This window comes from Bubalus bubalis, chromosome 9 (genome assembly GCF_019923935.1).
Source record: "Bubalus bubalis isolate 160015118507 breed Murrah chromosome 9, NDDB_SH_1, whole genome shotgun sequence".
NCBI classification, from domain to species: domain Eukaryota; kingdom Metazoa; phylum Chordata; class Mammalia; order Artiodactyla; family Bovidae; genus Bubalus; species Bubalus bubalis.
This window is the reverse complement of record NC_059165.1, coordinates 76547870-76562289: the sequence shown is the minus strand read 5'-3', so window position 1 is coordinate 76562289 and position 14420 is coordinate 76547870.

The following is a 14420-nucleotide window of genomic DNA, read 5'->3' as shown; positions in this document are numbered from 1 at the left end:
GAATGAAAACTGACCTTTTCTAGTCCTGTGGCCACTGCTGAGGTTTCCAAATTTGCTGGCATATTGAGTGCAGCACTTTCACAGCATCATCTTTCAGAATTTGGAATAGCTCAACTGGAATTCCATCACCTCCACTAGCTTTGTTCATGGTGATGCTTTCTAAGGCCCACTTGACTTCACATTCCAGGATGTCTGGCCCTAGGTCAGTCATCACACCATCGTGATTATCTGGGTCACGAAGATCTTTTTTGTACAGTTCTTCTTAATATCTTTGCCATCTCTTCTTAATATCTTCTGCTTCTGTTAGGTCCATACCATTTCTGTCCTTTATTGTGCCCATCTTTGCATGAAATGTTCCCTTGGTATCTCTAATTTTCTTGAAGAGATCTCTAGTCTTTCCCATTCTGTTGTTTTCCTCTATTTCTTTGCATTGATCACTGAAGAAGGCTTTCTTATCTCTTCTTGCTATTCTTTGGAACTCTGCATTCAGATGCTTATATCTTTCCTTTGTTCCTTTGCTTTTCGCTTCTCTTCTTTTCACAGCTATTTGTAAGGCCTCCCCAGACAGCGATTTTTCTTCTTTGCATTTCTTTTCCACGGGGATCGTTTTGATCCCTGTCTCCTGTACAGTGTCACAAACCTCATTCCATATTTCATCAGGCACTCTATCTATCAGATCTAGGCCCTTAAATCTATTTCTCACTTCCACTGTATAATCATAAGGGATTTGATTTAGGTCATACCTGTATGGTCTAGTGGTTTTCCCTACTTTCTTCAATTTAAGTCTGAATTTGGCAATAAGGAGTTCATGATCTGAGCCACAGTTTTTGGTCGTTTTTGCTGACTGTATAGGGATTTCTTTGGAAGAAATGATGCTAAAGCTGAAACTCCAGTACTTTGGCCACCTCATGCAAAGAGTTGACTCATTGGAAAAGACTCTGATGCTGGGAGGGATTGGAGGCAAGAGGAGAAGGGGACGACAGAGGATGAGATGGCTGGATGGCATCACTGACTCGATGGACATGAGTTTGGGTGAACTCCGGGAGTTGGTGATGGACAGGGAGGCCTGGCGTGCTGCGATTCATGGGGTCGCAAAGAGTCGGACACGACTAAGCGACTGATCTGATCTGATCTGATCTGATAGAGCTTCTCCATCTTTGGCTGCAAAGAATATAATCAATCTGATTTCGGTGTTGACCATCTGGTGATGTCCATGTGTAGAGTCTTCTCTTGTGTTGTTGGAAGAGGGTGTTTGTTATGATCAGTGCATTTTCATGGCAAAACTCTATTAGTCTTTACCCTGCTTCATTCCGTATTCCAAGGCCAAATTTGCCTGTTACTCCAGGTGTTTCTTGACTTCCTACTTTTGCATTCCAGTCCCCTATAATGAAAAGGACATCTTTTTTGGGTGTTAGTTCTAAAAGGTCTTGTAGGTTTTCATAGAACCGTTCAACTTCAGCTTCTTCAGTGTTACTGGTTGGGGCATAGACTTGGATTACTGTGATATTGAATGGTTTGCCTTGGAAACGAACAGAGATCATTCTGTGGTTTTTGAGATTGCATCCAAGTACTGCATTTCGGACTCTTTTGTTGACCATGATGGCTACTCCATTTCTTCTAGGGGATTCCTGCCCGCAGTAGTAGATATAATGGTCATCTGAGTTAAATTCACCCATTCCAGTCCATTTTAGTTTGCTGATGCCTAGAATGTCGACATTCACTCTTGCCATCTCTTGTTTGACCATTTCCAATTTGCCTTGATTCATGGACCTGACATTCCAGGTTCCTATGCAATATTGCTCTTTACAGCATTGGACCTTGCTTCTATCATCAGTCACATCCACAGCTGGGTATTGTTTTTGCTTTGGCTCCATCCCTTCCTTCTTTCTGGAGTTATTTCTCCACTGATCTCCATTAGCATATTGGGCACCTACTGACCTGGGGAGTTCCTCTTTCAGTATCCTATCATTTTGCCTTTTCATACTGTTCATGGGGTTCTCAAGGCAAGAATACTGAAGTGGTTAGCCATTCCCTTCTCCAGTGGACTACATTCGGTCAGATCTCTCCACAATGACCTGCCCATCTTGGGTTGCCCCATGGGCATGGCTTAGTTTCCTTGAGTTAGACAAGGCTGTGGTCCTAGTGTGATTAGATTGACTAGTTTTCTGTGAGTATGGTTTCAGTGTGTCTGCCCTCTGATGCTCTCTTGCAACACCTACCATCTTACTTGAGTTTCTCTTACCTTGGGCGTGGGGTATCCTCCATTAAGCACCTACTATATAATGGTTCTGTGCAGAGGGCTGGAAATATTAGTAATACTAGCAAAATTTCATATGTGTTGGTCACTGTTATAATCCTCATAACAACTTATAGATCCTATAGCTACCTTAGTTTCAAAAAACTGAAATCATGGCTTCTGGTCTCATCACTTCATGGCAAACAGATGGGTAAAAAATGGAAACAGTGACAGGTTTTATTTCCTTAAGCTTCAAAACCACTGCAAATGGTGACTGCAGCCATGAAATTACAAGACATTTGCTCTTCGGAAGAAAAGCTATGACAAAACTAGACAGCATATTAAAAAGGAGAGACATCACTCAGAGATATCACTTTGACAACAAAGGTCCGTATAGTCAAAGTTGTGGTTTTTCCAGTAGTCATGTATGGATGTGAGAGGTCATAAAGAAGGCTGAATGCTGAAGAATTGATGCTTTCAAGCTGTGGTGCTGGAGAAGACTTTTGAGAGTCCTTTGGACAGCAAGGTGATCAAACCAGTCAATCCTAAAGAAATTAACCCTGAATATTCATTGGGAGGACTGATGCTGAAGCTGAAGCTCCAATCCTTTGGCCACCTGATGTGAAGAGCCAACTCATTGGAAAAGACCGTAATGCTGGAAAAGATTGAGGGCAGGAGGAGTAGGGTGCGACAAAGGATGAGATGATTGGATGGCATTATCAATTAATTGAACATGAGTTTGAGCAAATTTGGTGAAATAGTGAAGGACAGGGAAGGCTGGTGTGCTGCAGTCCATGGGGTCGCAAACAGTTGGACACGACTGAGTACTGAACAACATAGCTACCTTAGTTTTACAAAGGGAAAGGGAGGCATAATGAAATAAAATAATCTACCAACACTTCACATTTAGTAAGTGGCAGAGTATGGTTGGGACACAGGAAAGTAAACACATTGGGTTTAATGACCACAATAGGAATATTCAGAAGGTTCAGAGATGTTTAAGACACTGTCCTGTGGGGAGGGGAGAGTCAGGAAGATTTTTCTGAAGGAGGTAATGTCTGAGCTCAATTTAGAAGAACGAATGGGAGCTTCCTTCTTCTAAGGAAGGACATGGTAAACATTTTTCAAGCATTAAGAAGGGTTGGTGAAGAAGTGGAACAATAGAAAAAGACCAAATCTAAGTGTTTTCTTCCTGTAGGAGTTGAAGAATATTAATTTGACCTTTGGTAAGTAGAAAGTCAGAAGGATTTTAAGCATGGGAGACATATCAAATGTTCTAGAAAAGTTTCTCTGAAAACAGCATAGAAAACATCAGACCCGGGAAACTTGCTTATGAAGTCATTGCAAGGATGGATCAATTAGGATACAGCTCAGTCGTGTCTGACTCTTTGTGACCCCATGGGTAATCTGTGGGCAAGAATACTGGAGTGGGTTGCATGCCCTCCTCTAGGGGATCTTCCTGACCCATAGACTGAACCCAGGTCTCCTGCATTGCAGGCGGATTCTTTGCCGCCTGAGCCACCAGAGAAGTCCTAGGATACAGCAGTAGGCAGAATATGAATTTCAGGAAAGATGTCCCCACCTGAATCCCCAGAACCTGTGAATATGTTACCTTACATGGCAAAAGGGACTTGGCAGGTGTGATTAAGGTCAAAGAGAATGAGATAGGGAGATTATCTTGGATTATTTGGGTGGATCTAATCTAATTATATGATTCCCATAAAGAGGATGAATGAGTCATAGAGATTCAAAGTATGAGAAGAACTTGACCTGGGTCAGGAGCCAAGGAATGTGGGTGGCCTCCAGAAGCCGGGAATGGACCTCAGCCAACAACAACAACAAAAAATGGGAATTTCATTCTAACACCATAAGGAAATGGATCCTCCCTTAGAGCCTCTGGAAAGGAATTCAGCTCGATTGACACTTTGAGTTTATCCTGGTGAGACCCACCCACCCCCTCCACCCACCCCCCTCCCCCAACCCCCACTACTGGACTTCTGACCAGAAATGTAAAACTGTAAAGTAATAGATGTATGTTGTTTTAAACTCCTAAATTGGTGTTAATTTGTTTTGGCAGTAATAGGAAATAATTATAGACGCGGAATGCTTAAACTAAGTGGATGGAAAGATGGATTCAACACTTACAAGGCCCTGGAGATTGATGGGATGTGGGGGCTGAAGGAAGGAGATTAATCTAGGTCGATTTACTGGGTTTCTGGATTGGCAGGCTGTCTTTGGTGATGCCACCCAGTGGAGAAAAGGACAAAGGCAGGTCTTATTAGGATTAAAAAGGTTTACACACTCGCAGGCCTTCCCTACTCCTTAAAATCATTAGAAACAGTCCCCAAAAGTCCATGGGCGGTGATACTTGTTACCGCCTAGTGTTCTAGAAATGGATCTGCTCTGTGTAAGCTGCATGACTTTGGACAGAGCACAGAGCATCAGTAAAACTTCTACTGTGTGGGATAGGAGGAGCCCCATCTGCATGATTCCTGGGTCAGCCAGGACGTCGTGGTGTCTGTAACCTTAACCCAGTAACTTTCACCATTGCTTCATTTCAGCCTCCTTTGTCTCAAGCTGTGCCCTGGAGCAGCACTCTCCAGGGATACTTCTATTTAGATATAAAGATTCTTTAGTCTTTCTCTTTATCATTCCACACCCCTACTATGGCCTCTCATCCTTGGTCTTCACATGCTTTCTTTACCTCGTGCAGACCTGAATCTCTATTGACTTCCCTTCCTGCCAGCCTAACCTGAAGAGCCAGAACCTCAGCCACTCACTGCTAATGCCTCTCATTGCTTTACTCCATCGTCCTTCTATTACTTGGCACATCTTTCTATCCAGTCCACATATTCGTATGTGCTACTTAAGAACCAAAGGATGTGAAAACTGATGCTCTGCAGATTCATGATCCCTGATGTTAAATCCTCAAGCAGGCTGGATTTTCTCCTGCATCAGTGATGGAAAGAAGGGAGTTCAATCTTTATCCCTTTCCTCAAGACATCTTTCACACCCCTAACCCTTCCTACACTTGATATACAATCTTACCTATTTCAAAGAAAATACACAGATCATCAATACAGAATTTTCTCTACTTAGCCCAGCTAACAAAGATGCTATTTACATCCACAATCACCTTGACTTCCTTTCCTCTGATCCCGGTGGATCAGAGCAAACCCATTCATCAGCTTTCAGGGTCCCTGAGGAGTCCTCCCTTCTATTTACAGAGGCTGTATTCTGTTGAATATCGATTCTCTTTTATCGTCAACCTCTCAATTTCTATACTTTTCCCACAAAATATTTTTTTTCAATGCTAAAATATAAAATTTAAATAGCACCACGGATCCTACCAGCTTCTCTCACGTCTTTACTAGGGCCATCTAGACCTGACAGTAGAAACAATTCGGAGTGGCCAGTGCCTCAGTGCTTCCCTTAAGGGACCTGGGAAGGAATCTACAATTCCAGGAAATGTGTGTCACTGTTGTCCAAGAACAACCAGCCGTACTTCTCTTGAATAAAGACAAAGGACTCCACCTTGCTTCATAGTGTGACGATATTTAGAAATTAACAAGATATTGACCTTTTCTATCTTACTTGGGCCAAAAGGTACTTGGATCATTTCTTTTTCAAACTAGTACTTTCATATTTCCATTTGGATTTATAAAAATAAAAACAAACAAACAAACAAAAACAGTATCTAGGAAGCTCCTAATAACTAGTCCATCATTCAATGGCTAATTATATTTGAAATAATTACAGCTGTATCTGGAATAACTGAATCCTCTCAGATCACCTACCCCCAAGAAAAGACCCCAAACCATATAAATCACATAAAGTAGAGATAGCTGTAACTAGAGCTGCATGCCAGAAATACCTCTGTACATACCTTCTATTTTTACTTCTGCCCAGTTGAAGATAATAGTAACTAATATCACACAGTAGTAGAGTCTTAAAAAATCTTTTGACCCAGCTTTCTCTTGTACTCTTCATTTGCCTCAAGCCTCTACTCCACTTATTCAGTACCAGCCTCCTCTTTCAGAGTGAAAAGGAAATAACTATATGGCACTGTGAAATGTGCAATAAAATGTATGCATTGGGAGGAGAGTGGAGATGATTCACATTCCTTGGGGGAATGGAGATTTCACAGAGATTCCATCCAACCAAGTTGAAAAGGATGAACTCAAGCTGATCAGGGAGAGAGAAGGGCACTCCAGGCATCGTGGACAGAGAAGATACGCATATAATATTTCCTACAGGCTAAAAGCACTGAGGCAAGGCTTCATACCTATGGGCTATATACCTCAAATATAGCCCACAAAAATACCTATGTGGCCACTGTGCTTTAACTACTGTTTCATGGGAGTGTATTAGTAACATGCCAGATTCAAAACATGGCTACAACTTCACCATCCTTCAAGATCATTCTCTGATTGTCTACTCCTTCAACTCTCTCCAGTTCTATTTCTTTTCAGAGGTTTATCATAACATGTCCTTAAAGTAACAGTATGAGTATGGTAGAGAACATTTTTCCTAATAGAAGTCAAGGTACAGATTGGGTAGGTTAGGACAACTGTTTGATATCACACCTAGTAGAAACTCAGAACAGTTGAACACAGCAGTCTCACAGGGGCCCCAAAGTAGAGCCTGTATCAGAAATAAAATATGGATGTGGCTTTTATCCAATGAATGGATTATAATTTAATATAATTATAATATAAAAACAAGGAACCCACAATGTTTTAAAAGCAATTTTACTAGACTGAACCATATAGGACAGGAACAGTACAAAATGTAAAGAGGTCTTTGCGTGCTCCAACTTTTCTAGCCAGGAAAACAGGGTGACGAAACTACAGTTAAAAACATGAGCCTCTTTTTTAGGAAAAGAATGACTTCAGTTCAGTTCAGTCATGTCCGATTCTTTGTGACCCCATGGACCACAGCACGTCAGGCTTCCCTGTCCATCACCAACTCCTGGAGCCTATTCAAAGTCATGTTCATCATGTCGGTGATGCCATCCAACCATCCCATCCTCTGTTGTCCCTTCTCCTCCCACCTTCAATCTTTCCCAGCATCAGGATCTTTTCCAATGAGTCGGTTCTTCGCATCAGGTAGCCAAAGTATTGGATTTTCAGCTTCAGCATCAGTCCTTCCAATGAATATTCAGGACTGATTTCCTTTAGGATGGACTGGTTGGATCTCCTTGCAGGCCAAGGGACTCTCAAGAGTCTTCTCCAACACCACAGTTTAAAAGCATCAATTCTTTGGCGCTCAGCTTTCTTTATAGTCCCACTGTCACATCCATACATGATACTGGAAAAACCAAAGCTTTCACTAGACAGACCTTTCTTGGGAAAGTAATGTCTCTGCTTTTTAACATGCTGTCTAGGTTTGTCATAGTTTTTCTTCCAAGGAGCAAACATCTTTTAAATTTATGGCTGCAGTCACCATCTGCAGTGATTCTGGAGCCCCCAAAAATAAAGTCTGACACTGTTTCCACTGTTTCCCCATCTATTTGCCATGAAGTGATGGGATTGGATGCCATGATCTTAGTTTTCTTAATGTTGAGTTTTAAGCCAACTTTTTTACTCTCCTCTTTCACTTTCATCAAGAGGCTCTTCAGTTCTTTACCTTCTGCCGTAAGGGTGGTGTCATCTGCATATCTGAGGTTATTGATATTTCTCCCAGCAATCTTGATTCCAGCTTGCTTCATCCAGCCTGGCATTTTGCATGATGTACTCTGCATAGAATTTAAATAAGCAGGGTGATAATATACAGCCTTGATGTACTCCTTTCCAAATCTGAAACCAGTCTGTTGTTGCATGTCCCATTCTAACTGCTGCTTCTTGACCAGCATACCGATTTCTCAGGAGGCAGGTCAGGTGGTCTGGTATTCCCATCTCTTTCAGAATTTTCCACAGTTTATTATGATCCACACTCAAAGGCTCTGACATAGTCAATAAAGTAGAAGTGAATGTTTTTCTGGAACTCTCTTGCTTTTTCGATGACCCAGAGGATGTTGGCAATTTGATCTCTGGTTCCTCTGCCTTTTCTAAAACCAGCTTGAACATCTGGAAGTCATGGTTCACATACTGTTGAAGCCTGGCTTGGAGAATTTTGAGCATTACTTTGCTAGCGTGTGAGATGAGTGCAATTGTGCAGTAATTTGAACATTCTTTGGCATTGCCTTTCTTAGGGATTGGAATGAAAACTGACCTTTTCCAGTCCTGTGGCCACTGCCGAGTTTTCTAAATTTGCTGGTATATTGAGTGCAGCACTTTCACAGAATCATCTTTTAAGATCTGAAGTAGCTCAACTGGAATTCCATCACCTCCACTAGCTTTGTTCAGAGTGATGCTTCCTAAGGCCCACTTGACTTCGCATTCCAGGATGTCTGGCTCCAGGTGAGTGATCAAACCATGGTGGTTATGTGGGTCATGATCTTTTTTGTATAGTTCTTCTGTGTATTCTTGCTTGCTGCTTCAAGATGCAGAGGAATAGGATGGGGAGACCACTTTCTCCCCCACAAATTCATCAAAAGATCATTTGAATGCTGAGCAACTTCCACAAAACAACTTCTGAACACTGGCGGAGGATATCAGGCACCCAGAAAGGCACCGCATTCTCTTCAAAAGGAGGTAGGACAAAATTTAAAAGACAAAAATAGAGACAAGAGTTAGGGACAGAGACCTGTCCTGGGGAGATGTCGTGAAGGAGGAGAAGTTTCCATACAGTAGGAAACCCTCTCACAGGTAGGTCTGTGGGGAGTTTTGGAATCTCAGAGGGCAACATAACTGGGAGAGAAAATAAACAAAACCAAACCACAGAATACATGCCTAACCGCAACTGCAGAAAAGAGAACTTTCCTGTGAAAGGCTCTAACCTAAAAACCTAAGGCATAGCTGGCCTGCTCACAGAACAAAGGACTGAGTGGATACCAAAGGAGAGCCAGCTGGCTGCATACCAGCCTCTCCCTGACCAGAGGCAGAGAGGCAGACTTGCAACAGCCAGAGCCAGAAGGCAAGGAGGGGCTGCTACAATCTCAGTCCCAGGGAAGGCATCTTCCACCAAACTGTGAGCAGGCTCCCAGCTTCTAACCACATCATCCTGAGATCATGTATAGTTGACATCCACCAGAAGAGTCACAGCCTGAGATCAGCTCTCCAGAGGAGACATACAGCACACCTGAGACGGAAGCCAAGTAGGACCAGGGAGGTGATTGAGATGCAGGGTCCACGTGGGACAGTGCGCTTGCCAAGCTCCTGGTCGCCTGAGCTGCTCAGCCCTGGAAAGGGCACAAAAGGCATGCCCAGCTCAGAGAGACTGATCCAGAACTATGGGTCAGGGGCTCTGGGTGCAGACCTGGGTATGGCATAAGCCCTCTTGGAGGAGGTCGCCATTAACCCCACCATATAACCACCAGAACTTACAGAGGACTGGGGAAACAGACTCTTGGAGGGCACAAACAAAACTTTGTGAGCACCAGGACCCAGGAGAAAGGAGCAGTGACCCTCATAGAAAACTGACCCAGACTTGCCTGTGAGTGTCCAGGAGTATCCAGGGGAGGCGTGGGTCGGTGGTGGCCTGCTTCAGAGTCAGAGGCACTGAGTGCAGCAGTGTGTCCATGGGACCTTTTGAAGGAGGTCACTATTATCTTCATTACCTCCACCATAGTTTGGCCTCAGGTCAAGCAACAGGGAGGAACACAGCCCCACCCATCAACAGAAAATTGGATTAAAGATTTACTGAACAGGGCTCCGCCCATCAGAACAAGGCCCAGTTTCCCCCTTAGTCAGTGTCTCCCATCAAAAGCTTCCACAAGCCTCTTATTCTTATCCATCAGAGGGCAGACAGAATGAAAACCACAATCACAGAAAACTAACCAAACTGATCACATGGACCATAGCCTTGTCTAGCTCAGTGAAACTACGAACCATATCTTGTAGACCCACCCAAGACATATAGGTCACGATGTGGTCCACCGAAGAAAGGAATGGCAAACCACTTCAGTATTCTTGCCTTGAGAACCCCATGAGCAATATGAAAAGGCAAAAAGGTATGACACTGAAAGATGAACTCCCCAGGTCTTTAGGTGCCCAATATGCTAATGGAGAAGAGTGGAGAAATAACTCCAGAAAGAATGAAGAGACGGAGCCAAAGCAAAAACAGCACCCAGTTGTGGATGTGATGTGTGATGGAAGTAAAGTTCAATGCTGTAAAGAGCAATATTCCATTGGAACCTGGAATGTTAGGTCTATGAATCAAGGCAAATTGAAGTGGTCAAACAGGAGATTGCAAGAGTGAACATCGACATTTTAGGAATGAGTGAACTAAAATGGACTGGAATGGGTGAATTTAACTCAGATGACCATTATATCTACTACTGTGGGCAGGAATCCCTTAGAAGAAATGGAGTAGCCATCATAGTCAACAAGAGTCCAAAATGTGGTACTTGGATGCAATCTGAAAAATGACAAAATGATCTCTGTTCATTTCTAAGGCAAACCATTCTATATCACTGTAATGCAAGTCTATGCCCTGACCAGTAATGCTGAAGAAGCTGAAGTTGATCATTCTATGAAGACCTACAGGACCTTCTAGAACACCCAAAAAAGATGTCATTTTCATTATAGGGAACTAGAATGCAAAAGTAGGAAGTCAAAAGATACCTGGAGTAACAGGCAAATTTGGCCTTGGAGTACAGAATGAAGCAGGGCAAAGGCTAATAGGGTTTTGCCAAGAAAATGCACTGGTCATAGCAAACACCCTCTTCCAACAACACATGGACAGCAACAGATGGTCAACACTGAAATCAGATTATATTCTTTGCATCCAAAGATGGAGAAGCTCTATATAGTCAGCGAAGACAAGACCAAGAGCTGACTGAGAGCCAAATTCAGACTTAAATTGAAGAAAGTAAGGAAAACCACTAGACCATTCAGGTATGCTGCTAAGTCGCTTTAGTCGTGTCCGACTCTGTGCGACTCCATAGACGGCCTCCCACCAGGCTCCCCCGTCCCTGGGATTCTCCAGGCAAGAACGCTGGAGTGGGTTGCCATTTCCTTCTCCAATGCATGAAAGTGAAAAGTGAAAGTGAAGTCACTTAGTCGTGTCCAACTCTTAGCGACCTCATGGACTGTAGCCTACCAGGCTGCTCTGTCTCTGGGATTTTCCAGGCAAGAGTACTGGAGTAGGGTGCCATTGCCTAAATCAAATCCCTTATGATTATACAGTGAAAATGACAAACAGATTCAAGGCATTAGATCTGATAGAGTACCTGAAGAACTATGGATGGAGATTCGTGACATTGTACAGGAGGCAGTGATCAAGATCATCCCCAAGAAAAAGAAATGCAAAAAGGCAAAATGGTTGTCTGACGAGGCATTACAAATAGCTGAGAAAAGAAGAGAAGCAAAAGGCAAAGGAGAAAAGGAAAGATATACAAATTTGAATGCAGAGTTCCTAAGAATAGCAAGGAGAGATAAGAAAGCCTTCCTCAGTAATTAATGCAAAGAAATACAGGAAAATAGAATGGGAAAAGACTAGAGATCTCTTCAAGAAAATTAGAGATACCAAGGGAACATTTCATGCAAAGATGAGCAAAATAAAGGACAGAAAAGGTATGGACCTAACAGAAGCAGAAGATATTAAAGAGGTGGCAAGAATAACTAAGAGGAAGGAAATGGCAGCCCACTCCAGAACTCTTGCCTGGAAAATTTCATGGATGGAGGAGCCTGGTAGGCTACAGTCCATAGGGTTGCAGAGTCAGAAACGACTGAGCAACTTCACCTTAGGGAAAAAAAAGGCAGCCCAGAAGGTGGAGCCAAGAGCTCTGGAGAAATACTTGCAGGGGACAGGATTACTTGGTGACAGGTACCCACCTAAATTTCAGAATCCTTCTGGACCAGAGACATCATATGACTGTTACTTCTCATCTTTTAGAATGGGAGACAGCTACTCTGTCTGTCTCACCATTGTATGTTTCACAGGCAGGAGGCCCGTAACTTGCCTCATTACTTCATGGGGCTTTAAACTGAGAAGTACTGTACTTAAGGAAACTCATGTAAGGAGCCACATATACACCTGAACCTCATTTAGATGAGATCTTGGGGGTTCAAAAACCTAACCCTGATGCAGTAACAGGATAAAAACACTGCGGAGTTTATTGGTGGGGTGATGAGTGTTTTGCATGTGGGAGGAATGTAGACTTTAAAACTTTAAAAACACATATCCTGGGCTGATAACATTGTACTGCTTAGATTCTGTTACAAAGGTCATACCTATATACCAAGCAATCAATTATACAGGAGTAAGGATCTCAAATGAAGTAGATGGTAACCCACTCCAGTACTCTTGCCTGGAGAATTCCATGGACAGAGGAGCATGGTGGGCTACAGTCCATGGGGTCACAACGAGTCAGACACAACTGAGTGACTAACAACACACACACAAGGGTCACAAAGAGTTAGACATGACCGAAGTGACTTAGCATGACACACGATAAGGCATTCCCACTGTGGAAAGAAACAGGTTGTAACACCAAACTGTTTCTATCACCCATCGTATTTGCAGTGAAAGAACATTAAGAAACTTTTCTTGTTCTAAGGAGCCTTGTGAAATAATGTTATACTCCAACTCTGCATTAGCTCCCTGAATTACAGACCACAGATGTTCAGGCAACAACCAAGCAAGCAGAAGGGGAAAAAAAAGTCATGAAAAACTCCAAACATTTAGCTTTGAAAATAACTGCAAAAGCCATACACATTTTTAAGGCTGACAGGTACATTTAAGTAATCTATATTCAACTTTTTTCAAGTACTCTGAGGATAACATTATAACCTTTCTACTAAAGTAACATCAAGCACCAAAATTATCTTTCAACAATTCAAAGAGGAATATTCCTAACACAAGACCACTCAACAAATCAGTTGTCAAAGTCCTATCTGGTATGGAAGTACAGCTTTTCTTCACCAACACATACACGACTATTTCTGCTATCATGTTACCAAGCAGGGTTTAAAGGCATTTAGAAAAGTATTATCTCCTTCTTCCTTCCATGTTAGAGTCTTGCTTCCCATGTATTCTTCCATACATATTTCTATGTCCCTATAATGCATACTAAAACTAAAGACTAAAAAAATCTGAAACATAGGATATAACACCTTTTACTGTGAAAATTTTTTCTCACCAACTTTTTTCAGATGAACTGATACAATTCTAACAATTTTTTGAGCAGAGAGAATATTCTGTTGTACGGATTACCAAAATTTATGCCACAATTTACCAATGAATTAACATTTAGATTTCCAGTTTTGCTCCACTAGATGTCTCAATAAACATCTGTATACATATATTTTTATGCATAGGTATTTTTACTGTAACGGATAATCTCTCAAAAGATTGCTCAGTGAAAGTATGTTTTTCAGTCTTAATATATATCTATATGACTTTGTAGCAGTTTAGTTCTGCCAGCAATGTTTCACTGTGCTCACTTCCTTGCATCTTCACCAAACTGAAGCCACTGTTTTGACTTTATTCTAATTTGATGGATGAACAGTGGTACCACAGTTTTTTTTTTTTTTTTTAATATTCTTTGAACTTTTCATGAGGATGAACATATTTGTGCTTGGTGTCGTTATTTTCCCATTATTTATCATTTTAGGAGCATTAAATTTTCCCTATAAACATATACTTCTTGTCTACCTGTTCTTTGGATTGTGATCTTTTGCAATATAACATTTAAACTTTTTGTTTAGTAAAATATATATCTTTCTGGGTTGTCAACACTGTTATGAAAAGATCATTGCCACTCTAATGTTGTATAAGGATTTTCTTTAAGTAAGAATATCTCTGTACTTTGTTTTGATCGTTGAGACCAATTGGAGAAATTCTGCAATGGTTTTATAAAAAAAATTTTTTTTAAGGAGAAATGAATTGGGGCAAAACAAAGAGAGCCAGAAAGGATGATAGAATTGACTGTCCCATGGTTCTACATTAAAAAAAAAAAAAACAAACCTACATTTTAGAAAATGAGGCTCATAGTGTGATTAATTCTTCTACCATTACAAAGCCTCATTCTCAGAAAGCACATATTTTAAAAAATGTAATTTGTTGTATCCACTCCATTAGTGTGGATGAAATTTTACATATATGTACATCATTTTTTACTTAAGCATACATTCCAACT